Source organism: Myotis lucifugus, unplaced genomic scaffold (assembly GCF_000147115.1).
Source record: "Myotis lucifugus unplaced genomic scaffold, Myoluc2.0 scaffold_105, whole genome shotgun sequence".
Lineage (NCBI taxonomy): Eukaryota > Metazoa > Chordata > Mammalia > Chiroptera > Vespertilionidae > Myotis > Myotis lucifugus.
This window is the reverse complement of record NW_005871153.1, coordinates 1,253,204-1,256,353: the sequence shown is the minus strand read 5'-3', so window position 1 is coordinate 1,256,353 and position 3,150 is coordinate 1,253,204. Positions and strand designations below refer to the sequence as shown.

Genomic DNA, 3,150 nt, shown 5'->3' with positions numbered 1-3,150 from the left:
ATAAAATACTCATCAGGTAGCTAAAGGTATCTGAACTCCCGTACCAAATGTATGGGAACCAAATTTCATTCTTCTTTCCAGACTGGTTGTTTTCCTGTCTACCTTGTGGAAGTGCAGTAGTGTGGCTCTTTCATAAAGCTGCATAGTGGAGACGACATGGTGTGGGTGAATGACGCTGGACAAAAGTCAGACCATCCTGGCTCCACCATTTGATAATTGTGTGACTTGGACAAACTACAAATCATTCCTAAGAATCAGTTCTCTAATCTTATTAATACTTACATGCTGGAGTTACAGGGAACAAAAGTGAAATAACATCTGATGTTAGTTACCTTCTCACATTCTTTCAGGTAAAGAAGCTTGATCTAAATATTTCCAGGCAGAATTCACCCAATCTCTGCCATTGATGACATACTGGAAAGTTGATTACAGCTATATTTGCAAAGGATTTTCGTCAGCTTGCAGGTTTCCCTCTTGAACTCATGTGCCAGATAAAAACTTCCTCCTGATAACTTTTCAGCTGAATCTTTCGTTGGTAGCTTTATATTGCTTTTTACCCTCTATGGCAGCTAATTCCTACACATGGCATCCATGGAGTCCTCTTCACACACACTTTTTTTAAAAATCCTACTTAATTATATGTTTTTCTTGATTTTTAGGGAGAGAGAGAAAGAGATACATCAATGTGAGAGAGAAACATCTATAGGTTGTGCCCTGACCTGGGATTGAACCTGCAATCTAGGTATGTGCCCTAACGGGGAATCGAACCTGTAACCGTTGGGTGTATGGGCCTCTGTTTTCCCCCTTGATTTAATTCTAGAGACAAATCACTAGGTAACTATGGCTCTTTCCCAAACAGTAAAGAAAATTTTTAAAAAGGAAAAGAAAAGGAACTTCCCCATGGGGTAATATCCAGTAGTTTATAGTAATGTGAAGGCTTTGTATTCTTTTCTAAAGTACCTACCATACTTCAAGCAGTTTGATTTCCTTCTGTACAAACAGTCCCCACTTCTGAAATAGGCTATGGGTTCCAAAGTGTATTTACAAAGCCGTTAATATGGAACGCTTAATTAATTAATTAATATGGAACGCTTCACAAATCTGCGCGTCATTCTTGCGCAGGGGCCAGGCTAATCTTCTCTGTATCGTTCCAGTTTTAGTAGATGTGCTGCCGAAACGAGCACCAACGCCTGTTATTTAAAACAATGCCGGTGCCCATGAAAATGAGGTTACCTTGGGTCGTCAGGTGCTTAGGGCAGTCCACAAAGTCTATCTAATCCTGAATGTTGCCAACCGGGCACACTGGATGCACTGTTCATTTACTCCCAGGAACTCTGCACAGCCTTGATTTTGTAAGAGAGGGAGAAAGAGCACTCTGTGTTCCAACTTCGGGTGCCAGGGACACAGCTCTCCCCTCCTCCCTACTCGGCTGGGCCAGCAGCTAGGGGTGGGCTGGAGAGAAGGGCAGATAATCCTGGCGGATAATCCCACCAGCGCCGGAAATTTGATTCTCTGCCTCAGGACATCTTTCTAGTCCTTTCGCTCACAGGAATTCTGAATAAGAAGCAATAGTAATAGTAATGACATTTGTAAAGTGCTTTATAGTTTCCAAATAACGTATTTTCATCTTTCATCCTTAATATCTCATTTGGTACTTCTAAGAACCCTCTTGAGTTAGTGATTGCATGATTTTTGTTTCACGGGCAAGAAAACTGAGGTTTAAAAATGACATGATTTTTCTAAGGTCAGGGAGATATGAGAGTGTAAAAAAAAGCTCAATTGCCACCCAAGGGTGGGTGTTTCTAACTAGGTCTCCTCCCACACCCACGTGTCAACACTTTATTTGTTTGTGAAATACACAACTAGTGTTCACTGGGTGCCTGGAGCTGTTCTTTTTTAAAAAAAATATATTTTATTGAATTTTTACAGAGAGGAAGGGAGAGGGATAGAGAGTTAGAAACATCAATGCGAGAGAAACATCGATCAGCTGCCTCCTGCACACTCCCTACTGGGGATATGCCCGCAACCAAGGTACATGCCCTTGACCAGAATCGAACCTGGAACACTTGAGTCTGCAGGCCGACACTCTATCCACTGAGCCAAACTGGTTAGAGCACCTGGGGCTGTTCTAAGGGTTCTACAAATATTAGCCCACTTATTGTGGCTCACTCCTAAATTAAGGTTTGCCTTCTTTTCTGCTTTTACTTTTTAATATTTTTATTGATTTTTAGAGAAAGAGAAAGGGAGGGGGAGAGAGAGAGAAACATCAATGTGAGAACAAAACATCCATTGGCTGCCCCTGCACGCCACCTACTGGGGATTGAGCCCACAACCCAGGCATGTGCTCTGACGGGGAATCTAACCAGTAACCTTTTAGTGCACAGGACGATACCCAACCAACTGAGCCACACCAGCCAGGGCTCTGCTTCTACTTTTTAAGCCCAGGCCTCCATCACTGTGAAGTCATCTTGGAAATGGATAGTGACTTTAACAATGTTCCCCTGTGGTAGATTTTTTAAGTCAGAGAGGCTTGGGCTGTGTAGTCAAGTGATCTCTGACTCTCATATTTCAGCTATCAGATGAGTTGTTTTCAAGAGTCAGACTCTTTGCCAAATACAGTGGAACCTCGGTTCTCAAACTCAGTTTGTTCCGGAAGGCTATTTGAGAAGCGATTTGTTTGAAAACGGAATCATTTTTCCCCATTAGAAATAATTCAATAATTGAATTGAATCCGTTCCAGACCCACAAATGGTTCATTTTAACCTTTCTGATATACAGTGCATGTCCAATTCATTTCAGAGATCACCTCCAAACACTTCTGAAACAGTGCCTTTGGGTAGAGTTTCTTAACATTAGAAATGACCTGCTGGTCCATGGGCTGGATGAGAGGAGTTGGAGTGACAAGAGCCTCACGGTGATGGAGCTGTGCTCCTGCACCAACTCGGCCTCCACGACTGGGGGTGGGCAGCAGCCTGTGCCTTACAGGAAGTGCCCTGAGTGGCAATTGTGTTTCCTGGAGCTATTTCTTCACACTTGGGACAAACACTTCATGAACCCACTCAATAAAAAATTGCCTGGTTACCCAAGCTTTGCTATTAGCCCTCCATATTATCACATTCCATTTGTTTTTCATGACATTCTTTTTTTTGA

At 42.5% G+C, this 3,150-nt stretch overlaps 1 non-coding gene across 1 annotated transcript; it reads right to left on the bottom strand.

The window, feature by feature from the left end:
• Positions 1 to 1,077: 1,077 nt before the first annotated feature.
• On the bottom strand, positions 1,078 to 1,184 carry LOC111826842. The gene has a single exon (XR_002830274.1). It is a non-coding gene; the product is annotated as a U6 spliceosomal RNA (small nuclear RNA).
• Between the last annotated feature and the right edge of the window lie 1,966 nt (positions 1,185 to 3,150).